Source organism: Paroedura picta, chromosome 7, assembly GCF_049243985.1.
Source record: "Paroedura picta isolate Pp20150507F chromosome 7, Ppicta_v3.0, whole genome shotgun sequence".
In the NCBI taxonomy this organism is placed as follows: domain Eukaryota; kingdom Metazoa; phylum Chordata; class Lepidosauria; order Squamata; family Gekkonidae; genus Paroedura; species Paroedura picta.
The window spans coordinates 53,215,585-53,243,168 of record NC_135375.1 but is presented as its reverse complement, the minus strand read 5'-3'; positions in this window follow the sequence as shown (position 1 = coordinate 53,243,168).

Sequence of the window (27,584 nt, the reverse complement as noted above, 5' to 3'; positions counted from 1 at the left end):
CACAGGAATCTAATCAGAATCAGCTAGCTGCTGATTTAGGCTTTCCCTGGTCAGCCCTCATATGTCACTCATACATGAAAGGTGGAAATACTGTGAACTCATCTGTCAGAACAGTGCTGCAGTTAACTCCTGTAGTTTCACATAATTCTATGTTAGAAAATATTCCCAGAATATATCCTTAACATTATATACACATGCACACATGTGTGCATGCACATGTGCACGCATGCATGCACAAGCATACACACAAACACAGATATATATATGGTAAAGGTATCCCCTGTGCAAGCACCAAATCATGTCTGACCCTTGGGGAGAGGCCCTCTAGCATTTAGTAATATATTTGGTGTCATAGGTATAATATGATTACTGCTGTAATCATGTCTAGTATCCAAATAGAATTGAAGAAGAAGAAGAGTTGGTTCTTATATGCTGCTTTTCCCTACCCGAAGGAGGCTCAAAGCGGCCTTCCCATTCCTCTCCCCATAACAAACACCCTGTGGGGTGGGTGAGGCTGAGAGAGTGCTGATATCACTGCCCGGCCTGAACAGTTTTATCAGTGCTGTGGCGAGCCCAAGGTCTCCCAGCTGGCTGCATTTGGGGGAGTGCAGAATCGAACCTGGCATGCCAGATTAGAAGTCCGCACTCCTAACCACTACACCAAACTGGCTCAATTACCATTGAGCTTGACATCGCTGGATCTTTTGCTTGCTTCAGTATCAAACATCATGAGGTTAACACTGAATCTGAATTTCATTTTTAAGAATAAAGTAAAAGATGGAAAGCATGCTTTCATGGGTGTGCATTACGACCTGTTTGAACAACTATGATGGTGTCTGGTGATAAAGCAATGAAATAAATCCATATGTTTTGTGTCACAGTTAGAAATAGGGTGTTGTCTATGTTTCAGCCTTTGCAAAGCTCAGAAGGTACAAAGGAGGAAAAGAAGGGAGAAAAAGTAGTTAGCAAAACTAGAGATTAATTTTAAAATAAACTAGGCAAGAAGAAAATAATTAAATAAAAATATAAATATTAATAAGTAAAATAAATAAGAAATCAATGAAGCCAGGATTGACTGTGTTGTCTAGAAATGAAAGGTCTCTGAACAATTTTTCCTTAGAGGAAACCCTCTCTGATTTCAGATATTTTTGATGGGAAACATATTCCGTCTCTTTTCTACATCCTCTTTCTGGACATCTGTTTTTTGGTGGCTAAATCTGGACAGCAATTCATAGCAATCCCATGACTTGGATGAATGCATTGCTAGAAATACCACTTTATTCATAGTGGAACAATTAAAACAGATTGATATCTAAATTGCTAATGTACCTTGGTGGGTGGCTTTTGATTTACACTTTGCTTTAGATTAGCTTCTCATATGCTTCTGAGAACCATATGTTGCTTAGTTGTCACCTTTGACCTCTTAAATATTCAAAGGGAGGGGCTGTGATCATATATTATTTTTCCATGCTTCATTTATACTTGCATGCTAACAGAAACACAGACTTTAGGTGAGGATTATCCCTTTTCATGTACAATCTAGAGTGGGAATTTTTCTTTCCTGTTTTGAAGAGATAGAGAGCTATTTTGAAGTGATCTAAGAAAAGATGAAGTTTATGAAACAGAAACTGGAAAAGAGGAAAAATTAAGAACAGAGAAAACATGAGATTAAAAAAAGTTTGCTAGTACATTAAATCGTACCCACAGAAAAAGCTAATCCTGATAGACACTTGTGGCATTACAAGAAAAAATCTTGCATTTCCAACACAAGTGATCTTTATCCTTATCGACTTTTTGCTATACAGCAATGCAGTTACTTCTGGTTAAGCCATTTCGTATCATGCTTTCTTCCCCATTTAAGTATTTAGGAAACACCACTCACAATACTTTGGTCCTACCTTCTTTTTTGTGACTTCAACCATAATTATGGACAGACTATATAAGAACAGCTAATCCATCATTTATGGAAGGCCATTGTTTGGGTTAAAGAATGTTTTACCCTCGTAGGCAAGCTATTTTGAATTTAATTTTTGTGTACTACCTAATAATTTTTAAAAATCTGTTAAAGCTTTCTGCACACAGAAATGATCACATTTGCATCATTTTTAAAAATAGAATGTTGTTTTTGTTTTTCCTCACTGGATGGAAATGAGGGTAGGCTGAGCACCTTTAAGACCAACAAAGGTCTATTCAAGGTGTGAGCTTTCGAATGCAAGTATACTTCTTCAGACTATGAACTGGCCACCATGACAGTGGGAATATATAAGCAAAACTTAATCCTGTTACTCTAACAAACTTTGTCACAGCATCCAAATACATCCATATGATAATTCTTTGCTAAACCAGCCAATCAGACCCATCTAATTCAGTTGTAGTTCACAAATACATATGAGAACTAAAACTGTCAATGCCAGTAATCAACAGCTTCCACTCCACCATTTACTGCTGGGGCCCATCTGTCTCCATACAAGTGTGAAACATTCTTCAAGTAGAAGCTGAGCTAGCAGCTATCTTGTCCTGGGACCAGAGAATTGAATTCAAAATTACATTATATATTTCTAACAGTCACATAATCCCAATTAAAATAAATTGTGAGGAATGTGGATATGCAAGTTAAACAAGGTTAGCATGCATAGTGAGATAAAAAACCTTTGTTGAGTCCAGGTTTTTTATCTTTGCCACTTCCAGGTGCCTGTTTCATTGCAGCAGGAGAGATCATATCCTAGACAGTGGTTTCACATTTGCACTTGGAACTCTTACATTACTTTCTGTGAAGGGGACTGATTGGAGTGTATTCTTTGTCATGGAGATTGTAGCATCTCTGTACTTTATTCATAATTTGACTTGTATGCTGGGGTTTGATCCCAGCAGCCGGCTCAAGGTTGACTCAGCCTTCCATCCTTCCGAGGTCGGTAAAATGAATACCCAGCTTGCTCGGGGGTAAACGATAATGACTGGGGAAGGCACTGGCAAACCACCCCGCATTGAATCTGCCATGTAAACGCTAGAGGGTGTCACCCCAAGGGTCAAACATGACCCGGTGCTTGCACGGGATACCTTTACCTTTACTGTCCCTCTTGGACAAGCCATCTTGGGGCAGTAAACAGTAGACTTGAATTCCAAAATTACAGTCAACAATAGGCAATATAGATAAAATAATAATAAAAGTAGTAAATAGTACTCTATCATGTTGAATGCTGCTATAAGATCAAGCAATGTCAGCATTGCAGACCTGCCTCGATCCAGCTGATGCCAGAGGTCATCCATTAGGACATCCAGAGCTATCTTGACCCCATGGTATAGGTCAGCAGTACTGTACTCAGAAAGAACTGCAAGTGAGCAGTTCCCCTGTGCTTACAGCATCAAATGTCTACACTGGTCTGCTTGACTTAAGTTATACTTGATGAATGGAAATGCCATTAGAATTACCCTTTTATTACTTCATGAGAAAACTTGAATTATGTTCCATGAGTTTGGGAAACGGTAGGTCTTAGCTGTGTTTCCAAAATAATTGACATGTTGGCAAATATTATATATAGATTTATCAATCCTGTCTGATGTTACCTGTAATTCAATGCTTATATGCTTATGAAGTTGTAGACATTTCTGCTAGGTGATATAGGGGGCGTCAATTGAGTTTTAGAAGCATTTCATTGCCTTTTGGAGGAAGGCATGATGATCAGATGATTGTCTTATATAGCAGAGGAGAGGAAAACTTTGGTACAAAACAGATATGAAAGTCCCAATACAGCAAGTTCATTAATAGATGGGAACCTAATGGATTATTGTTACATTGTTATGGTAATTACTTAAATACACTAATTTGGGTGTGGGGAGTAGAATTAAAGTGGTGATGGCCAAACTTTCTTGCCAAATGGGTTACTGTGTGCCAAGGAATCTTATCCTTGACATTTATATCCGCTTCATGTAATTTTTATGTCTGGACTAGTTTTCATAGTTCTACAGAAATGTGCCCAACGCTTCAACTGTTTGGAGAAAAACCACATTTTTAAATTCTTACTGAAGAAATTAAGGAAGCTACATTAACCTGTCAGGCATAAAAACAGTAGAGGGTTATATTAAGATAAGGTATAAGAATTTCCACTGAAATTTTTTTTTTTTAAAACTACTTATTTTAAAATGGCTGTGAGGGTGGGAATTTGCTGAGTCAATGCCTTCCACCTTATAGCTGAAAATATAACTTATCCTTATGGCCAGAAACACAGAAACACCTTGAAAAAATCACTAGAGCTCAGCTCTCTTCAATTTCCTAGTTTTCTTAAATTTCATGTTCAGGAAAAATCTCATTGGCAGCTTTGCTTTATTACAACTCATTACTTTGTATGTGAAATCTGTATGAAAGTTGGCAGTCATTGCATTTACTATTAACTAAACAAATGTTTAATATTCAAACTACATTTCCAGCAATTCAAGTAATACAAATAGTTTGGGTTTTTAAAAAAATGAAAGATACCTCTGCTATTTAATGAATACACAAATTTCTATTTCTATGGTTATTATAGAAATTCAAAGGAGTGTAAATCTAGTTATGTAAGGAAATGTGAAACCTAATGTGATATGTAAATGTACTGAAAATGAAACAAATGAATCTAAGATTAGCAAATAAAAAAATCCCACCTATAGCAAAAGAGCAAGCAAGGAAAATAAACCTTTGAGTTGTACAGCAAAAATTCAAGATACCTTTGCCATTGGCTTCCTCTTATGATAATTGCTCCACCATTTAACATTGTGATAACATTTGGGATGCTGGGTTATGAACCATTTGCCCACTGGAGTGTATCAGTGAGACATGTTCTTCTGTTCCAGCTGGTTAAAATGACCTCTCCAGTTCTGTTGGAGATGAAATTTTTTTTTTCATATATACTTAAATTGGGGGGGGGGGGGATGAGATAACACATTTGCATTTTTGTTTTGTGTGTGGGGAGCTATCTACCAGGTTCTGTTTTCATAACATTTGAGTTTCTGCTGGGCAACCTTTTATTCAAGGTGTAAACTTTTGTGTGTATGCGCACTTTGAAGATACCTAGAATAAAACCTTGTTCAGCAGGAAAGAAACAAAAATGCTATTCCCGGGTGTGTCTAAGCTACCACCATGGTGTGAGATACTACTAAGTTCCATAGGCATGGAGCGGACTGATGTAGCCAGGTGCTCTGACTTGGCATCTGGCCACCTGCACAAGGTTTTATATTGGCTGCCAGAAACCAGCATTGGTTGTGGCAAGAGGGTTGGGGAGGCAGTGGGTGTGGATTATAGAACCTGTTGGCTTCATGTGTAGAGTTGTGCCATTGTCATGCCAGTGCTCAGCAACACTGCAGCAGTGCTGAGACACTGCTAGTGTTTCTGTAGATTACACTGGGTTATCTCAGAGATATGACAATATAGTGGCTGCTTGGCACCCTGGGTGATTTTACCATCTACACACCAAGGGTTGGGCTGTGAGTGGCACTTAAGAATTGTTCTCATGACAGATCACACTTTGCTCCAGATGCTGCTTCTGTGGGTGTGCTGTCCCCTCAAAACTAAATTGTGCTTTTTTTGGGGGGGGGGGGAGTGGCAGACTTTCAAGGAACCGCAGTGAAAAGGGAAACAGGAAAGACCTCCTCCACAGAGCCCACAATTGGTTGAATGCATTCCATTGTTTCTATGAATTCAAATTTAATGAGGAGCATAAACTACAGATATGTTATCTAATAAAGTGTATCTTATGCAATTACAGTGCAGTTATCTTGATTCTTCATTTTGGACATGGCGACAAGCTCCATATGCGTAGCATATGAAAACAAAAGGTGAAACTATAAGACTCCAGACGCATCAGTGCCACTTAATGGTTTTTCTAAAATGAAATGGTTTTTCTAAAAGAAATCTAGGATTCAGACAGAAATTTGGATGAGGTTCATTTCGGAAGCATTCTAAGCTTCTGTATAATTTTATAAGTTACCCTGTATCTGGAGATACCCATATCCATGTGTAAATAATCACCCATATCCCAAATACCATAGATCATGTTAACAGGAAGCATACATCTATGAAAACTTTGCATTCCATTTGAAAAATGTGTGCAGAGTGAAGAGGATGATTGTGTTTATATGAAAGCCCTTTTCATTCCAGCTTCCATCTTTTTTGTTATGTCTGGTTTTAATTTCAGTCAGTGGTTTGTGGTTAAGTCATTGCTGCTGCTTTGAAGTCAGTGCATTGTGTGGGCATCACTTTGAGTGATATATTTAATCCTTATTCCACTGAACCTATGCCATCACAATGTGTTTTTTTCATTCCTTCCATGTATGCATTAAATTAATGCTACAGGGGATTTAAAATTCTTTATTCTGCCTTTGGCTGATGCATTATTTGTCTAATATTGTATTGTTTTTTATTATTATTACTTGATTCCTCCTGCTATCTAGGAACCTACATGTAGCAATAAGAGCTGAACAAATAAAGTGCCATTTTTGAAAAGCAGGAGGGTGGCAATCATTTTAGTTGCAAATAATGCTATAATAAATAATGAGGTTTGTTCTTTTAAATCCTTCCCTAGAACCTGCAGAGTAAAATGGAACTTTTAAAATGGCATGGTATAAATGGGCAATTTAACACATTTCCCATAGACATTCCAAACTAAAATCCACCCCCCAAAAAACCCACCCCAGTTTCTACCATCACCACAGTATTTGCACATAAGTCTTTGTATTTTTCTTTTGAGGCATTGTATTCAGAGCAGAAAATAATGTTGGCTGAGCTGCACAGATGAAAGAAAAGAGGGCAGGCCAAATAGCAACAACAATTTTTTTTCACTTTCTGCTCACCCTGCTTGCTTACTTAAAGAGGTATGCAGAAACACCCATGTATGGATGCATATTATTCATTTAAAATATATATAGGCTGTGTTTCTCCACAGAGAGCTTACTGATTACAAAATCACATAGAAAAGATAAACTACAATCATCACAACTGCAATAAATATAAGGCTAAAGTCATCATACAATATGAGTCTACAAAAACTACACATGGAAATGCAACAACAACAAAAAACAGCAGGAACAAATGTGTTTGACAAGCTTTCTGGAATGCTGGATGGGGAGGAAGACCCATGAAAATGCAACTTGGATATATCCCATTGATGAGGCAGCAAGTTGGTGGTGAATGAAGGCATGTGGCATCTCTGCTCTGGCTGGGGTGGCCGGTGCACATGCGTGAGAGGTTGAGGTGCATGACCAGCAGCACCTTATTTAAGGTGTGGTGCTGCATCAACATGGCCTCATCCCCCTCTGTCGGCAGACGACCTCAGCAGCTCCCACTCACCCACCCTGCTATAGTTATGCTTGTTGGGTTATGTAAGTTGAACAGATGTATTGGGTTTGTAATGTTGCCCACATGGGCTACGTATATGTCACAGCTTTTGGGGGGGCAGCTGCAGCATGGTTAGGGAGCCTGTACTGGGGGATTTTGATCAAGGGGTATCAGACTCCTTAAGAACAGGGCAGCTGGCCGTGAGCAAGATGAACCTGGATGGGGAGGCTGGGAGCTCACATGGCCAGGTGGCCTGGCATGGGCCAGGGGATGTTTGTGCCTTGCCCAGACATGCCAGGTTGGAACACCTGGGATGGGCCTAGCAGCAAGGGAGACCCACTTTCCCAGGGGTGGAAGTGGGTGGCCCTCTGACCTTGCTGCGAGCATAGGTTTGCCTATTCATAGGATGACTGCCTATTCAGACTCCCCTATCCTGTGCCAGGTTCAGGCCAACATCTATACTGTAATAAAGCTGTGCCATTTTTGAAGCCAACAAAATGTGTAGTGTCTTCCTTTTTGCTCGAATGGCCTGCCTGCAACTCAAACAGAATATTTTAAAGATGTGCACTAGCAGCAAAATCCAGATTTATAATTTGGAGTTAGGATCCTCTGGATTTAAAATTCAGAATTTTTTGAATATGCAGCATTTCTGGATATCCAAAACTCCATTAATGGCAATAGGGATAGACATTTTCCAGTTTCCCCAACAAACAAATCACATGCACGAACAAAAAGGCAAAGCACTTAAATTTCTCTTAGCTCCTGATCAATTTCCAGTTACTCAAAGAGCTGAGACCTCAACCTCAAAGAGCTGAGAAGATGTGGCAAGCACAGAAAGTAACAGGGTCTCCAAAAGGAGTTTTAATGTAATGCTGAAGCAGCAAATTATAATGCCAATTTACTCCCACTTTTGTTCTTATAGTATCTGGAAAACATAAAACACAAGTTAAGATAACATCCAGGAACTGTTCTTTTGGTGGGAAATGTCTCAGTAACAAAATTTATAATGGTTTGTTTAACCCAAAAGATTTATGGAATATTCTGAATGAATGGACAAAATTATTGAAAACTCAAAGGAGAAGGTTGTCAAATAAAGTGGATTTAGAAAGTGATACTTGGCAGTGCTCTTGAAGAGTGTCACCTGAATCAAGAGAATAAACAGAGAGGAAAATGAAAGTCAAACAACATAAGCTGACGTATCAAAGCAGGAGAGTACCCATTTTACTCTTTTTTTAAATGTAAGGTTCTGACATTTAAGTATAGACTTTGTTAAATTTTGTGTTCACATTTAAACTATTCATTCTGGCTTTCGCTGGTTAGTACTTTTGTTCAGAATTGACAGGTTGACGGAACAGTATTTAGTATTTTGACATTACTTTTTTTGTTTTTCATGTTGCTTATCTACAAAATTGCTTTTATTCCTTCACAAAGGCCAACAAATACACCAGCCACAATAACAGTTAACTGCCTGGGAACTTCATTTTCTACCCTTCTTTCTCTCTTTAATAAAAATTACATGAATCCAATATAAGTATGAAATGGGAGGCTTGATCCTATAAGGTTTGAGTTGTTTTCAATGAAAGAAAATGAGTTTGCCCCACACTACTAAAAGCCAGGTCTAAATTGTAGGGTTTAAATACAATACCAATTATCCTTCCATGACCTTTGAGCCTCCATTTCATTCTTAAACTTTGCCAGCCTTTGCTGGGAAGGTTTCTTGTCACTATTTCTATTTCTTTAGCAGATTGCAAGTTCAAAGTCTTCTTTCAAAGTAACCCCCCCCCCCACAGACACAAAGAAGACTCCAAGCACTGGGATTGCCTTTAAAGTTTGCTTAAAGTCATTGCTTCCAAGTGGTAGTACAACCTTGAAGGATTTTACAATGCTAGGAAGATGTTCGCTTTGAAGATAGCCTGGAAGGAGCCTTTTGGGACATTATTGGGAAGCTTTCTTTCACATTCTACAGCCCAACACTCAGAACTCAGTTGAGTCCCATTTGTGATATATTTACTGATACATGAATGCAGCCTTATATGTATTAAAATTATCAATACAAATGTTAAGAAATGTACTTAGTGCAAGCATGAAACTGCAAGGCCTGTAAGATGGAGCTCTTCCATCACGTTTTGGGTTGGGACCAGTGATCAGTAACATCTAATCCCACACACAGAAATACTGCAACCAGGCTGTTGCTTTTTGTTGCCTGAATGCTGAAACATATTCTCTCTTATCCCATTCAGAATGTGTACAAGGAGAGGCTTCATTTACCATCAATAACATTGTTCAGCAGCCATATCTGATTGGTTCCATGACATCACATTCACTATATGATTGGCTGGGTGAATATGAATATGAAAATTGGCTGAGAAAAAGGTCCCAATGCTACAGTAAACTGGGACCACTAAAAATTGTGAGAAAATTCAACCAGGCATTGAAAGAAAACTTTTCATGTACCTAGAAAGCCGGCTTTTGTCTAGAAAGCTGAACATGGAGAGTAAGTGGAGTACAGTTTCTGATGAACTCTCAGGTTTATAAGTGCCGGAGGGAAGTAAATGATTCTATTTTGATTGAGGTGTGCATGCATGTTTATTTGGGTAATCACCAAGTCAAAAAGCAGATGGCTTTCCATCAGGCTCCTTGCTTGTTAAAAATCTATTGCAACTTGACAGTATATCAGCAAACATCCTGTTGCAATTTTAGACCTAGAATTTACATGGGCTTCAAACTGGATGAATAAAGTCTATGCAGCTGTTGCTGTCAGTTTGATGCTTACATTCAAAATCAGTGCTCAGCTGCTTAAGACCGCTTGCAGCCATTGTCAGCTGTGTCAAAAGGATTAGTACGCACCCAGAATTCTTAAATTCTATTGTAGTGAAAATACTGCAAGAATGTAAAAATAATGCACAAGGAGCAGGTGGAAAAGATGCTTTAGATGGCAGGACATACAAGAAACGTAGGATGGCACAGGACAAGGATGAAGGAATGACCCTGGGAAAACATGTACTTCAGATCTTCATGATCACTGGAAATCTGCAGGATATTGCTTTGATTGAAAACTAGAATGGGATGTGTAAGACTACTGTATTCTTTAGCTACAAATGTGCTCCCCCAGTCAAATTATTTATTCCTCAGATGTACTCTTGTAACATTCTGTGTTTTATATTACATTCATTTTAGAATATGGGCTTGACCGAGGTTCATTTCTCCAAAAAGATTTTGTCTAATAAAAGACATTCAAAGAGCAAATGCACATACCCCCAACACACACTGCTGCTTGATCCTCTCCTGTTTGAAACCTGAGACTCAATTTTTAAAATTGACCACCAGGAACAATTGTGTCTTTGAGCAGCAGGACATTAGCTGGTCAATCACCCAAACAGGTCTGGGTTCTCCCCCCACCCCCACCACCCACTGACTTTTCCGTAACCTCCTCATCACTAGCTTGGTTCAGACTGACTGTGGCCTTAGGCAACTACATGTCTGGAATTTCCTTTTCCAGCATGAAGCAACACAGCTTGAATTAATGTACAAGAGGCTGCTTCACAGCATTGCTTTAATCCAGGGGTTTATTCAGCTGCAAAGCCATACTAGGCTGATGGTTTCCGTTTGTGTTTTGGTCTGTTCTAACTGTACTTCTAAATTTTTCGAGGTTTTGGAAATAATTATTTTACAGTAGTGGTTTGTATTTATCATCATGTTTTACAGTGCTTCAGGTACCAGTCAGATGGCAAAGAGTCTGGTATGGAAAATTACATCAAATAAATAAATGCAAGGTGCTTATTAGGTATCAGACCATTTAATAATAATCTACAGATGACAGAGAAATGTATTTGTTTGGTACATTTAGCTGACTGAGAACGTGTGGCTGACTTTGAATCCCCCGAGCAAGACTGAGGATAAATATTTTAATAAATAAACTTAATATGTATTGTATGGATGTAACTATATGTTCCAGTTCCTGCAGATCATAAAAGCAAATAGTCCATACAGTAGAGATTATAATTCATTTTTCGCTCGTAAACTGGATAGCACATTAGTATAAGTAATTTTTCCTGGAGCCAGGGTATCCTGATTGGAGCACCATATCCAACTGATCCATCAGACATTCAGACAATGCTTGTGGGAATTCTGGAGGTCACTCTTCAGTAGCCCTTCCCAACTGTACACCTACCTAATTGGACAGTGATGTTCAGGGACTTTGTTTACTTAGCAGAAAACTTACTATTTAAAAAAAAAACAAGTCTCAGACTTTGGTGAAGGGACTCTGTTAGGATACCAGGTATCTCCAATATTAAGGGTCTTTTGATTAAGGGTCTTTTGATTTGGGGCAGAAAAATCCCATTGTATGCTAGAAACAGCAACTTCATATCAGAACTTCATCATTCCAGTGTGCTATTTCTGAATTCGTTCTTAGACAAGGTAGGTAGTTCAAAATAACATGCCTATTGGTACCTGTAGTTTATTTAAAATATTACACTATACTTACAAGAAAAGCATAAGAAGAGCAAGAACTCTGTCAGATCACACTAGTGGACTACTGGTTAGCTAGTAGCCTTTAATGATCAAGAAACTGGACATGCAGGACAAGGTTTTTCTCTGATATTGCCTTTGAGCATCGATATTCAAAAGTTTACTGATTCTGGAAGTGAAAGTTAATTCCAGTTTTCATGACTGGTGGCTAATGCTAGATATCCACTGTGAATCTGTTTAGTCTCCCTTGAAGCATTGCTATGTCCACCTACAGTGAATTCCACAATGAAATTACTTATTGGTTCATCTGTTGCACATCAATGCTAAAGCAATGCTACACTCCTCTATTTATAGATTTAAAGACTTGGCTAAAATATGCCTACTATTTTAAAAAAATCAAATTGTACATTTCTATAATATTGCAATGACTATAGATGGAGACTTTGACTTTGACAAGGAACAAGAGGTGATGTTGTTCTGATTGATTTGATTTGTTCCTTACATAAACATTTAATGAGTAGAAGGACCAGACTGAAAAATTCTTACTTTCCCTATCTGTTATGAATAGCTCAAGAATGTATAATTTATTTATGGATCACTTCTAATTAAAAAGTTCCCAGAGTAGTTTGCAATGACAAACAATAAAATCAGTAAAATATCAGTAACATTCAAGTCAATTAAATAGAGTAAAAAGAAATAATTAGTTTTCCAATCATGTTATTCTCCTTGTTGCATCATTTCCTACTGATATAACTTAAAGGCCCTCTGGAAAAAGTTCTCCCCGGGGTTCCTACCAGCTTCTAAAGATCATTTCTGGACTTCACTGGTGAATACAAATAGTTACTCTGCCTTTCAACTAGGTGGAGCATGTTAAACATGTGGAACTTACCAAGGCATGTGTAATTATGGCCAAATCATTTTCTCCAGAAAAGATCACAGGTGGTAAGTCAGCCTCATTTAGTAGGAGGAATTTTCTGACAAGTTAGCGGCCATGTTAAGTCTGGAAGAACTACTTATTTATTTCTTGACCCCTTAAAAACTTGGGCATAGCCAACTCATCCTTTCTCAGTTGCTCATTCTGTACAATCTATAATAGGCAAGTGGCAAATAGTAATTGCCTACACCCTTTACAATGGAGTTGCAACCATTTCACTCATACATAGCGGAGAAGATAACTAGCACAATTTCAACCTGAGCATCAAGGAACCATTCACATGGTTCACAAGTTCCAACTTTAAAATTGTGCCATAGTAGTTACTGAATTCAGTAACACCATATGGTCAACATGTTTCTAAAACATGTTGTTCTCATATTTAAATTTTAAGTTCAAATTCAAGTCCAAATGTTGTTTCATACTTTAAAAGCAGTAACAGAGTACAGACTGTTGTATGAAACACAATAATCCAAAATAGCTTCTGTCTTCATTCCTGGTTGGAATCTATTCTTCCTCACCTTCTAGCATTGTAAACAAATATAGTTCTTCAGATACAAAAGGCCTTTTCCTCAGAAAGAAACTAGCACTGAGAATATGTCTTAATCCTTTCGTTCTGTAGGGCACAAGAGTGCCATAACTACCTATACACAAAAATTGCTACTTTTTTAGAACACATAATTAAATATTTAGATCCACACTGGATTGGTGATCCACACTGGATTTGTATCCCACACTGGGTACTCAAAGAGGCTGATAAATGCAACATGCAGGAAAATACAATTTAAATCAAAATGCAAAGTCTAACAGGCTAAGAATAAAACTGTAAAGCAGGTAATGAGTGATGAGGATATTCCAGGCTGAAGCTGGTACATCTGATATAGTTCAAACAAGGCCGCATACTACAATCCCCAATGCTTGTGTGCCTCTGGCCAAGTAAGAACTTCAAGTAGCAGCTGAAGGGGAAGAAGCAGATGTTTAGCCCAGGACTTATTCTGCTGCTCCAGATGTTCCCAATTTCTCCCTTCCTTACTTTGATGTTGGCACTTGGATGTAAGGCACAACTATTTGTATGCTTCAAAGTATTTAGCACAACAAAACTGAACTGTACATTGCATGGGAGAACCATGATTATATCTCACATTTTGATTTTTTGCCTAAAACATTCATATGGGTTCCTGAATTTGATCAGAGCAGTAGTGTTAGGAGAGAAGACCTTTATCCAATTTTCCAATTCTTCCTGCACCATTTTTGTCACCTGAATGTCACGAAGCTCAATTGGTCTTCTTCAGGGGGAAAATACTGGTACATGTAAGAATGTAGAGAAAATTTCAGATAAATACAGGGAAAACACTACAGTTGGTAAATGTGAAAATACCACTGAAATTCAGTGTTGAGTCTTCCACAGCTGCTTTTAATTTTAAAAATAAATATATCATGAGATGTGATCAGGGATATAATCTATATAACATGTAATCTGGCCCTCACATATTGTATGAACTAATTGTTCACTATATTCCCAGTTTTTTCAACTAATAATTTTTAACAATCTTGATGTTAACGGAAAAATTGAATGTAATGAAATTTACTAATAACAGAAACAAATGGGGAAAAACTACCTCTCTTGAATTTAACATATTAAAAAAGGCCATTCTTCTGTTATGTACTTTTTGTTCTTCTGATATTCCTCCCAATGCTCTGCCTCCATAGCAAGTAACATTGATTTTAAACAAAAAAGGTTCACCTTTATAAGCTCAATAGAGTGCAAAGTTAGTCTTTAATACTGTGGTATATAGTCATGATATGAATCGCAGCTGTTTAGCCCAGGACTTATTCTGCAGCTCTAGAGTGCGTAATTGATTTAAGAAGCAGCTTTTATACTCTATAAGAATCTCTCATTTTGAGAATATGCCAATACCTAAATAATACATTGTACAGAAATAGAGTGCTACCCAAGGCAGCATTGCCAAATTATTTATCTTTCATTAAAAAAAGAAAAGTGCACATAATTATCTCCAGCTACAGAAGCACAGTTGTTGAAAGTTGGCGAGCAGTTCAGCAATAATAATCTCCTTTTAAAAATTCTGCCCACAACCAAGTTGAATGTAACTAGCTGTTATTAAGTAAATGGTAGGGAAGGGAATACTCAGCCCAGACAATATTCTACTATGCACTATTAAAAATACTTGTACTTCCCTCCCTCTCAGCACCCAACTGTTTCTCACAAAGGCATATAAACATTTTGCTTTGCAAGAGTTGTTCATCCTTTAGAGAGAAATCAGTGTTATTATGCTATAGTTCCTGTGACTTAACGAATATACAGTGCTGCTGTACAGCTTTGTAACTTCCAGGTAAACAAGTCACTACGTGATTGCTTTTCTATGTGAAAGAAACATAATGTCCTGCAATTAACTTGTATTGTAGCTTAACTTTGTAGAAATTGTGAAGGAGTGTGTATTTGTGTGTCTACATGGGTGTGCCCCAGAAATCCCACCAGATTTTATCAACTGATCTACCTTACTGCTCTTTACATTTTCTCATGTTGAAACAGATATCACCATCTAAGGGTGGAACCCCATGCAGAATTACTCTAAGTCTAAACCCATTGATTTAGATGAATTTAGACTGGCATAACTGGATTGCACTGTAAATCACGTTTACTTCCTGTTGGACATATCGATTGTTATGATAGCAGATGTTTTACCATTAAAGAGGCTTAAAGTAGCCACCCATTTCATTATTTATTTATTTATTATTTATTTATTATATTTATATACCACCCTCCTGGGGGCTCAGGTTTGTTTACATAAGAACAAACAACAATACATAAACCAATCTATAAACATGTGAATAACTTTACAATAATAACTAATGGTTGTAACCATCTAATAATGTAACAGTATAAACAATATAGAAAATACAACAATGCAACAATACAAACAGATCCAGAGAATGTTGGTGGAATTCTGAGGGGGGGGCAGGGGGCGGGGGGGGGGAAGCAGGGGCCTTTCGGTCACTGTTGATTATGTCTGGTCTCAACCAAATGCCTGGCGGAAGAGCTCCTTTTTGCAGGCCCTGCGGAACTGTTTAAGCTCCATCAGGGCCCTGATCTCCTCCAGGAGTTCGTTTCACCAGGTGGGGGCCAGAACAGAGAATGCTCTGGCCATGGTTGAGACCAGGTGGACTTCTTTAGGGCCAGGGATCCTTAGCTGGTCGGTTTTACATATTGGAAATATACTCTGTTTTAATATATGACATTGCATTTGGTGCTCAGCAGTATCTTTTGACCATAGCTCCAAAGGGTTACTATATGGTTGCATTCCTGCAGTCATTTGCTAGGCAGTTGAAGTCTCTTATTTTGAGTTTCAAAGACATCCCAGAAGTAAGGTAGGTCAGCAGGAGTGGGATATAAATCCGATAGGTAGGTAGGTAGGTAGGTAGGTAGAGAAGTAGAGATGTAGAGATGATAGAGCCAGTGCACAATTTTATCTTTAATAACCTGTGAACCCAGATCCAACGATAGGGGGATCTGGGGATGATTGCTAAAGTCTTTGGAAAATATCAGACATCTCCAATTTATCTTCTATAATTCTCAGATGCATTTGAGTTAAACATAGAAATCTGGAGCCATGATTCTTTCTAAGTTCCATGCTCTCCCAAGATATGTAACAATGATTATTGGACTTAATATGTTCTCTAAATTAAAAATGGTATTAGATTAAATAACAATAGACAAGGACAAGCAACGAAAGCTTTTCTCATGAGTTGGATCCTGACAGCTTTTTGATTCAGTGTCACCAAATTCTCATGTTTACTACAACTACATGGTTTTTGTTCATGAAGGTCCCATGATCCCTTGCATAGATCTTTGGGTGGCTAAAGAAGACTTTTTTTCAGAAGCATATTAGCTGGCAGCATCCTACCCCATGTTTTGTCTGCTCATAGTAAGGTCCAATAAGGAGAGGTTTTAAAAATTAATGTCCATTCATCATGCACACTAATAAGCTTGGTGGAAGCTGGATAGTACAATCCTAAAGAAAGTCACATAATTCTAAACTCCTTGACTTCAATGGACATAGATGGGTGTAATTCTGCTTTGGATGTTACTATTAGTATATTCCTTACTTAAACTCTGCATGAAAGAACTGCAGTTCCCATAAAGCAGCATAGAGCTGCTAAGAGCCACCAAGAGCGCCCAGACAGATTCCACCTGGGATCCCCAAAATGACTCTGGTCCAAACCAAATATAACAAATCATATAACTTGGTTTGATATTACCAGAGCCAGTTTGGTGTAGTGGTTAGGAGTGCGAACTTCTAATCTAGCATGCCAGGTTCGATTCTGCACTCCCCCACATGCAACCAGCTGGGTGACCTTGGGCTCGCCATGGCACTGATAAAACTGTTCTGACCGGGCAGTGATATCAGCGCTCTCTCAGCCTCACCCACCTCACAGGGTGCCTGTTGTGGGGAATGGAATGGGAAGGTGACTGTAAGCCGCTTTGAGCCTCCTTCGGGTAGGGAAAAGCGGCATATAAGAACAAACTCTTCTTCTTCTTTTTCTTCTTTTTCTTCTTTTTCTTCTTCTTCTTCTTCTTCTTCTTCTTCTTCTTCTTCTTCACTAATAGAAGAATCAATAGAAGAATCAACTTATCTGTCCATTTGTACATTTATAGCAGGAATACTGCATCAGAGAATAAAGCTAGGTGATTCAAAACTGGGCACTAACTTCTGGATGATTGTGGGAGTTCCTGGGCAAAAAACAAAAGGCAGAAAGGAAGCTTGGTGTAGTGGTTAGGAGCGTGAATTTCTAATCTAGCGAGCCAGGTTTGATTCCATGCTTCCTCCACATGCAACCAGCTGGCTGACCTTGGGTTCACCCAGCACTGATAAAGTAGTTCTGACTGAGCAGTAGTATCAGGACTGTCTCAGTCTCACCTACCTTACAGGGTGTCTGTTGTGGGGAGAGGAAAGGGAAGGTGATTGTAAGCTGCTTTGAGACTCCTTCGGCTAGAGAAAAGCGGCATATAACTACCAACTCTTCTTCTTCTTCTTCTTCTTCTTCTTCTTCTTCTTCTTCTTCTTCTTCTTCTTCTTCTTCTTCTTCTTCTTCTTCTTCTTCTACTACTACTACTACTACTACTACTACTACTACTACTATTTGGAATGGAAGTGATGGGTTTCTGTTTGTGCCAGGCATAACTCTTCAGAAAATAATGCTACATAATTGAAAATTGGTCAGTGACTCAAGAATGATGAAGAAAGCTGCAGTGCCAAAATTTTTGAACACCCTGAAACAGGTTATCCTCACTATAAACAACATGTAGGAAAGGAGTTGTGTCACAGTGGCCGAGCTTCTCCTTTGCATGCAGAAAGACCCAGGTTAAGTCCTCAGGATCTACTACACATGATAGGACTGTTGCCAGTCTGGATGACAGTGCTGTCCTCGGTAGACCAGTAGCCTGATATATGTGTTCAGCTTCATGTAATAGGAGAGCTTTTAAGCAACCTGTCATGTGTCTCTAACATTTATGTCAACAATTTACCATAGAATGCAGACCTACTTCACAGGTCTAGTGTTAGGATAAAATGGAGGACAGGAGAACAATGCAGCTTGGAGTCCCCATTCGGAAGAAAGATTGGCTATGACATGTATATATTATTAGCCACATGTGGATCCCATCTGCAGATGACTAAATCCATAGATCAGGGCCACACAGAGACCCAACATATTTTTCTGCACATTTGGAGCATTCTCCATGTATGCAGAAAAATCTTAAAACAGAAATAAAATAGATGGGTTTTTAAAAAATCCCCAAATAAAATTGTATTCTTTGTGTATACATGGACAATGTGCATATAGAAATCACTCCACAGGTTTGCCATGGTGGAAGAGGAGTCCAGCCACTGCTCTAGAATCAGCAGCGGTGGACACCAGCAGCTGCTGGAGGCCTAGCAGAAATTGCACCATAATAGTGGGTGCCAACATCAAGAAATAAGGATGCCGGCAGCCTCTCTGGGAACTGAGCATGATGGCAATGGATACCGGCAGTCACTCCAGATTCAAACACTGTGGCAGCAAGTTGCAGCAGCAGCTGCTGGCCTGAAGGGGGTGGTGGCAGATATGGGCTGCTGGGATTAGTGTTGAGTGATGGGACTTGGAACCCTACTGACTCAGTGATGGGAGGAGATCTAGAATTTTCCCCCACATGAGTCTTATGGGACCCCGTTGTCTGTTATAAATCTATTTTTAAAGATATAATTTCTCATATAGCAAAGTAGTCTTTGCAAAGGATCCTCTACCACCCCAATAATAATGATAACAACGCAGTGCCTGAACTGGGAGTTCTATCTTCTGTTATACACCTATAACTACTAAAGCAATTTAATGTTCCATGACCATGTATATAAAAGGTGGAGAAGAGGGGGAAGCATTATAGGAAAATTACTCTCATTCCATTCATAAGATTCTCAAAGGTTTGCTACTATACTACTATTAGTACATACTATTAGTGGAATAGAAATGAGAAGGAACTGAGACCCAAACCTGAAAATAAATGGGAACACAGGAAAATTAGTTGGAGGGAAATGGAAATGAATGAAAAAGGAGAGTTAAAAGAGGGAGAGAAATATAAAGAAAAGGAAAGCCTCTTTTATCTTGCTGCTACACGCTAACTAGTGCTCTGCTTCAGTCATGCAGAAAAGCAAATCTAGCAGATAGTCAACATGCTTTTTACTGTGCTCAGACCTATCTGAACCCATAGTGGCTTCATCTGGAACTGCATCCAAAGGAAAATCACCTTATTTATTTATTTATTTATTTATTTATTTATTTATTTATTTATTTATTGTACTTGTATGCCACCACTCCCAGGCCTGCCATCTCACAGGGGCTTGCAATCAATTAATCATATAGTAAAAATACAATAGAATACTATTTCATGTGCTACCCTGATTTATGAATAGTAATTGAGCGGAGAACAAAAGATTTTAGGTGTTCATTAACTGCAAAATTTGATTTAGTTTTTATGGGGTGAACTGGATTTTCTGGGCTGGTAAGATTTGTGTTTAGCCTTCTCAGTCTAACTAGGAAAGCTGTATGAAAATCTCTTGGAAACCCCACAGCTGCACATATGGGGGGAGGGGGAGCGCTAAGGAGACAAAATTACAAGGGTTCAAGACTGAAGGGCCTCTAAAACCAACAGAATGCTTTAACAATGACAGAAGATCTTCCCCTCCTCAAGAGCTTCCCTCTGGAACCTCCCATTGTTAACATCACAAGACAGACTTGGGGGGGGGGAGGTTTGATGGCTTATGAGATTTTATGCATTCTGTGTTTTTCCTAAACCTACAATGACTATAACAAAAAAATATAGTCATCAATGAAATCAGTCTGTACAAACTATTAACATGTGAGATTTTCATATTCTTTTCTGTCATAGTCCCAGTGGCATATGTTCTATGGCTATAAATATCTAAAAAGCTAGAAATGCTTTTAGATAGATTTAAGGAATGAACAGTTGCTCCTTTATTGTTTCCTCCAGTGGGCAGGACGCACAGAGGGATAAATTTTCTTTGCTTTGGAGGAGCTGTGACACAAAATTCCAACTTGAGCAGTTCTAGTTTTGTTTCAAGACTTCTTTCTTTGTATATTTCAAAGCAAGGACAAGGGAGACACTCAAATCATGTGATTCTCCATCTGTGATGCAAGGAATAACAGTAGCAGCATTCACTATTGTGCATGTTGACATAACTGAACAGACAACTGTTTCTTTAAGACTGCTAAGAACATTTTTGCTTCCATAGAAGGAAGCATTATTTTTAAAGGGCTCCCAGACCAAACCTACTGAATGTAGCTTTGACAAGGGAAAGCAGGAACTAATGACTATGAAGACTATGTCTTAACCCTATACAGACAGCAGAGCTGAGTTTAAGGATTCCCTTTCTTTTTATTGAGTACCCCTTTCACTGACTAAACTACATTTGATTTAACCACAAGAAATTATAAAAATACAGAATGAGTGTCCAGTGATCACTTTTTCATCCAGATTTGTTGCAGTACAGTCACAGTAGATCATAGCCCTGTTATTCTTCTTAGTATTCTGAATTATTGCATGAAAAGACTTGATATTTACCATGTTCTTACCTAAACTATGACTAATTAATTGAAAGCAGTACTAAAGGATATGCTAAATGACAATGTTAGGACAGGTGCATATTCAAAAGAAAAGAAACCCACTTAAATGATATGTCATGTTTTAATGAATGAATACAATGAATACAAGAATGTAAGGTATCCTGCTGTATCAGACCATTGGTTCATCTGGTATAACATTATTTTTCACACTGTGACTAATCAGTTGCCCCTCCCAAGCCCCCAGAAGAAACCATGGCCATTTCCATACAAAGAGTCAAATCATGTGATGTCTCCTACCCACAATAGTGGGACAGTAAATCACACTATTTCTCCCCTACATACTTTAAAGCCTTCCTGCCACTGCATCTTACCTTCTCCCCTCCTCACATGCTGAACAAAAAACAAAAGAGAGAGCAACATGCTCTTTCACTCACCACTCCTCGGCCTGTCAATCAATAGAGGCATCCAATTGGAGATTTGTCTAGCTTTTAAAACTGAAACTTACACATGGCAATGCGTTTTTTTGCTATGCATACACATTGCCATGGAAGGTAAAGCCCCCCCCTCAAAAAAATGACCAGCCAGTAGAGGGCATAGCGAGGGAGGCAGTCCCTGCCCTGTCAGTTCAACCTCTGTTGTGGTTTTTTACTAAGTGTCTCCTTCCCTTCCTTTCCTCAGTAGACTGATCCCCATCCCTTCTCCTCTTCCCACTGCCTGGTCTGCCTGCCTGCCACTCAGTCATTCCCTTCTACAATTGCCTAGAACTCCTGCCCACCCTTTCCCTCCCTGAACACTTTTTAAGTGGGGTGCTTCCTCCACACCACCCATGCCACCTCCATGCTGCCCATGTCGCCTCCATGCCACCTGTATAGCCTCTACGCTACCCGTGCCTACATCACAGCACCAGAGGTGCTGCCTTGGGCAGTGCTGCGGCAACAGCAGCTCATTGTGAGCTGGCTGCTGAGTGACATCCTGTAGAGGGGCCCGAATATGTTGCCAACATTTGAAGGCTGTCCCAACGACATTTTGCACATGCGGAAGTTGTCCAAGACTTCCCCTTAATGCTGCCTGCTAATATCAGCATTCAGAGATACATTGTCTCAGTCACCATGGCTAGTAGACACTGATGGGCCTATCTATCTAATCCCCCTTTAAAGTCATCTATATTCATGATTTTCATGTTATCTGCCACTAAATCACATAGTACAATTATTCAGTAAGGAAGTATTTCTTGATGTCTGTGATAAATCAATTGCCCACCAATGTGCCTTCTAATATTATGGGACGCCAGGGGAAAAAAATTATTCCCATCTGTTTTCTCCACCCCATGCACAACTTCTATTGTCCCCCTTTTTTCTTAATTGTAAAAACCCCATACTCTTCACAATCACATTTAGGTGAGGTGTTTTAAATAAAAAGAATAAGCAAGATTAAAAAGCAGGGGGGGACACAAAAGGCAAAGGAGTAGGAGATCTGTAGAATAGATTACTGATCTTTTGATAAACCTATCCATGTAAGTTACTGTTTAGAATTTAAAATATGGTAAAATGATAGATTATTGATGAAGCTGTATCAGTAGTGTAAAAAGTATTTCTGTTTTAAAATAATACATTGGCTTAATACCTCTATCAAAAGAGAAAAATATTATTGTATTTGAAAGTACATGTGTAGAAAGCTAGTCTTCAAAGCCCCTAAACCCAGTGCATTACTAAATTATTAAAGGTGTTGACTTTCTTAGTAAGAAAATATCTCTTTGCTAAAAAAGCAACCAAAAGTAGTGATTACAAATGGAAACTATAAGTAAACATTATTCTGAGACAATGTCAGTGAACCTAACAGTCCTCCAAGATGGAAATTAATAAAACCCCACAAACGATCTTATAGAACCAGTTAGTTTGTATACTACCCAAGAGAGTCTAGGCACCATAGGAAAAAAATGGCACAAGCATACAGGAGATATGTAAGTCTAAAAATTGTAGCCATACATCAAAATCAATTTTTCCAACTGTCTTCCTTCACAGATATTTCCATGGAGTCTATAATCTGCATGTAAGTCCTAGACCCATCCCAGTCAGGTTTCCGGCCTGGCCATGGGGTAGAGACAGCGCTAGTCGCCCTGACGGACGACCTCCGTCACCAGTTGGACCGAAGCGTGTTGGCACTGCTGATATTATTAGACCTCTCAGCAGTGTTCGACACAGTCGATCATGAGCTTCTAGCTCGCTGCCTGATCGATGCCGGAATATAAGGGGACAGCCCTTCAATGGACAGAGGGTTGCAATAGGAGAGAAAACCTCAGACCGCCGGCAATTTACTTGTGGAGTCCCACAAGGAGTGGTCCTCTCTCCTATCCTATTCAACATCTTCATGCACCCTCTTGCACACCTGGTATGGAAGTTTGGGCTGGGTTGCCATCAATATGCAGATGACACCCAGCTCTTCCTCCTGATGGATGGCCGCCCTGACTTTCCCCCAGAAGCATTAGCCAGCTGCCTGGAAGCAGTGACGAGATGGCTCAAGCAGAGTCATCTGAAGCTCAATCCTTCAAAGACGGAGGTCCTGTGGCTGGGTAGGAAGGGCCCATGCGAGGAAGCGCGTCTGCCTGCCCTGGATGGTGTGCAGCTATCTACGGCTTGCTCCGCCAGGAATCTAGGTGTGATTCTGGATGCTTCCCTCACAATGGAAGCCCAGATCACAAAGGTAGTGCAGCTGGCATTCTACCATCTCCGCCTAGCCAAACTACTAGCGCCCTACCTGGCCCCGGAACACCTAGCCACAGTGATCCATGTGACGGTCACCTCTAGACTGGACTTTTGTAACTCGCTCTACGCAGGCCTGCCCTTAGCCTTGACCCAGAAACTACAGCTGGTTCAAAATGCAGCGGCCAGGATCCTCACAGCAACACCCTGGAGGTCACACATCCGGCCTATTATCCACCAGCTGCAATGGTTACCAGTTGAATTCCGGATCAGACTAAATGTTCTGGTAATTACCTTCAAGGCCATACGCGGTCAGGGCCCAGTGTACCTGAGGGATCGCCTCCCTGCCTATGCCCCCAAAAGAGCTCTGCACTCCACTGCCACCAACCAGCTAAGGATCCCTGGCCCTAAAGAAGTCCGCCTGGTCTCAACCAGGGCTAGAGCATTCTCTGTTCTGGCCCCCACCTGGTGGAATGAGCTCCCGGAGGAAATCAGGGCCCTGACGGAGCTTAAACAGTTCCACAGGGCCTGCAAAAAGGAGCTCTTCTGCCAGGCATTTGGTTGAGGCCAGACATAATCAACAGCAACCCAAAGGCCCCTGCTTCCCCCCTGCCCCCAGAATTCCACCAACATGCTCGGGATCTGTTTGTATTGTTGCATTGTTATATTTTATATATTGTTTATACTGTTACATTGTTATTTGGTAAAAACCATTAGTTATTATTGTAAAGTTATTCACATGTTTATAGATTGTTTTATGTATTGTTGTTTGTTCTTATGTAAATTGCCCTGAGCCTCCAGGGAGAGCAGTATATAAATATAATAACTAGCCAACCAACCAACCAAACAATAGAGAAACAATGGGGCAATGATGAGGTACTATGAAATTCTCAGTCCCATTCAACAATTCTCCTATGTGCATAGTTTGGAAATTGTATTCATAGGACAGTTCTTCTGACACACAAACCTTCACTTGATTTTATTGTTTAAGAGAAATGGACAGATCTGAAATGTTCAGTTCTTCTCCATAGCTTGTCTCTACATAGGTAGACTGTTGCTGGATGATGCTGGTTGCAGACTACTTAAAAGAACCAAAATGAAAAAGTCTATAGTTTTAGGTTATTGCGTATGCATGGCAACTTCATCTTATGCCATAAAATTTGTACTAGAATCATACTGCATATTGCACATTCACATATGATGTCTGGAGCACAGTGTGCAGTACTTCCAAGAAATACCTTGTAGTGCATGAATAATATCTGGAATGGATCTATATGTGGTCTTCTGTATGTAATTTAAACTATATTTATAAAATTAGGATCTACTTAAAAAAAAAACTAATCCAGTATGTACCTACATTGCTGGTTTCTATACTTAGATTTTTATATTTAAAACATTTTCAAAATTCTGACCTTTTTTTCTTCTACTAGTAGGCATTATCACATTCTATTTGAGTTTGTACAATGATACAAGTCATTATCAGAAAAAAGACAACCCCCCCTCCATCTTTTATTAGCCTTGACCTCTGGCTCATACATTAAACATCAAAGATGTATTTTTAAGCATTTTTATGCAAAGAGGAGTTGGAAGTATTACAAACATCTCCCCTCTCAAGTATTAACTAGGCCAGATTTGTAGCTGTCAGTTACTCCAAAGCATTGGGAACTAACTGCTACAAATCTATTTATCTTTTAAAACATACATTGAAATAGCATACTATCAATGTGTCCCTTGGCACCAGATGGTATAATGGTTGACTTAGAGCAAGTGAAATTGCAAAGCTGACTAACCAGTTTAGAGAAGCGTGAACGTAGTTTCTGAGTCATGCATTTTACCCCAAGAGATTCATACAGACAAGAATATGACTAAATGTTTACAAGTTACAAGATTCAATATATGTTTTACAGAAAAAATAGCTTCCCTTGATACCCAATTTCCAACAATAACTTAGATTTTACGTTTTCCATAGTCAAAAGTGGTGGCTTCAGCAGAATTTTTTGATTAACCTTTTTTTGTTTGACTTGCAGGCAGGCATTCTCAAGGTGGAAGGAGGCTCTTTACACACACAGTTTCATTTGGCAAAACAGGCCACATATTTATTAACTTTTAACCATTTGGGTGTGTTGGCCAGCAAGGGGAGAGGAAGCATTTACCTGGATCTTAATACCAAACGACCCTACTGGCACCCTGGAGACCTGTTCTGGTATCCTACTGAGCCCACAGGACCTCTTGCCGCAGGGTCTGCTCATCCTGATGAATTCCTGGGGTGCCTAAGGAGGTGTGGGCCTCCCTCAACCCATCCCAGATCACCCAGCTCAGCAAGCCACTTGAGCCAGAATGGAACTACTCAGGTTGACACCTTCTTCCTGAGGCTGCCTAACTTTGGGAGTCCATTGCCCTCCTTGGACTTCCCATCCCCTAAACAGGCTCCATCCCCTTGCTATCCCCACCAGCTATGACAAGATAATACATGATGGCAAAAACCGACTCATCAATAGTAACATTACAACTCTGTCAGACAATTAACTGGGTGGGAGGGTGGGAAGTGCTTTGCTTGGCTGTCATGGGGAAAAGAGGGCAGCTTGATGCACGTGATGCCTTTTAAGGTGCTGTGAGCCCACCCCTCCCCTCTGATTTGGCACAACTGCACCACACTCCCTTTCCCTGCCCTCAATGCTCTACCTAAGTGCTCTCCTTCCCGCCCTTGCCCGCTGCCACATCAAATGGCAGGTAAGTCTTGGCCACATTTAACATTCTATGAATATTGTTAACTTTTTAAAAAGCTAATCTAAAAAATGTATTGAATGCACCACATGTGATATTTTAGTAATCATTGTTTTGCTTAGAAGAGGAGTTGATTCTTATATGCCGCTTTTCCCTACCCGAAGGAGCTCAAAGCGGCGTACAGTCGCCTTCCCATTCCTCTCTCCCCCCCCCCCCAGTCTATAAATGAGGATATTTAGATTACAACGTCTAGAAGTTCACATTATAGGGTAAAATGTGAAGTTTGATATTTGCTTCTTGAAATTAATCACCAGATCTTCAGAGATGAAGTCTGAGCCTTTTAATATAAAATGTAAGTCTCAAATCCTGTTTATCTTACTTTAATGTATCATTTCTTGTATGTAAAGAATCATGCATATATGAATGGAACTGTATTTGCAATAATCTAAAGAGGCTTTTAGTATACATCTTGGTCCTCTTCTGTGCATATGACTTTGAGGTACCAGCCTTGACCACTAAAACCATCTAGTTGAAAACACAAAAGAAACTTTTCATCTAGTTATTTCAGTGAACAAATTGAAATGGCTCACACAAATAAACCAGCAGAAATCACTGCAGTTTTTTCCCTATTAATATGAACCATTCAAAGCAGTTCTTGTCAAAACAGAATTGAGAAGTATCTCTTTTCTGTAACTGCCTGCTAACATAAATGAAAGGTCCCTTTCATAGTTATTTATCTTATAAGGCAGAGAAAAAATCAACAGCCTGCCTCATTGCCTCAGGGTTTATTTGAATGTGGGTGCACATTATATTCCAAGCGACGTTAATGAAAACTATAGGATATACAATACACTCAGAATCACATATCCAGTACATATAGCATACATGAGCAGCCTGGAGCAATTTTTCCAAGGTATATGCCTAAAAAAATTTGCTTTTGATCCTTTCCAATCTGGCTTCCAGACTGGCCATGGAGTAGAGATGGCTCTGGTCGACCTCACAGACGATCTCCAAAGAAAGCTTCATCTAGATGGGTTGGTGCTGCTGTTACATTTTATAAGACTGTTCAACACTGTAGATCATGGGCTTTTCACCCAATGCCTAGCTGACATGAAAATATGGGACATAGCCTCAAAACAGCTGTAGTCCTTTTTCTAGAGTCAGCAGCAGAGGATGGCAGTAGGGAAGACTACCTCCTAGTAATATGCCTTAACTTGTGGGGTTCTGCAGGGAGCAATTCTCTCTCCAGTGTTAACATCTACATGCGCTCCCTTACCCAGCTAATCCAGAGCTTTGGGCTATGGTGTCATCAACATGC